The following is a 697-nucleotide window of genomic DNA, read 5'->3' as shown; positions in this document are numbered from 1 at the left end:
GGGCTAGGATTAGGGTAAGATGAGTGGGGCATTCCCCTCAAGTGTAAACTTTTATTCTTTTTTTTTTTTTTTTTGAGAGATTTTTGTCATTAGGGCATGTGTGCTCACTTTAGAGATAGAGACAGAAAGCGAGAAATCACCCCCCAGGGCCGATGGCCATGCTGCAGTCCCTTCTCCTCCATTCTCAGGATTTTAGGCAAGCACGCACACGGTCTTGGAATGAGTTTCAAGCTCTCAGACTCAAACCCTGGTTATCCATGTTGGAGTCCAGCACCTTAACCACTACACCACCTACACGAAATTTTAGAGAGCATCAAAAAACTAGTAATCAAGATCAACAACATTTTAAAGGTTGAAATTAATACATAATATCCATGAAGAACAAAATACCACAACTTTAAATAAATGCCTGTTTTAGTGATCTATTGCTGTATAACAAATTACTCCCACGCATAGAAGCTTAAAACAACAAACATTTATTACCTACTAGTTTCTGTGGGGTCAAAATTGGCAACTGGCTTCACTGGATAGTTCTGCCTCAGAGTCTTTCATAATGTTGTGGCTAACTTGTTGACAGGAATTACTGTCAGCTGGGGCTGGCGGGTCCACTTCCAAGCTAGTTTATTTACACAGCTAGAGGCTAGACGCCTCGGGTTCTCCTGGCTATAAGGGGGGGTGCTTAGCACAAAGGCCTCTC

Source organism: Tupaia chinensis, unplaced genomic scaffold, assembly GCF_000334495.1.
Source record: "Tupaia chinensis unplaced genomic scaffold, TupChi_1.0 Scaffold138400_1, whole genome shotgun sequence".
Classification (NCBI taxonomy): Eukaryota; Metazoa; Chordata; class Mammalia; order Scandentia; family Tupaiidae; genus Tupaia; species Tupaia belangeri.
Note: the sequence above shows the minus strand (reverse complement) of the source record.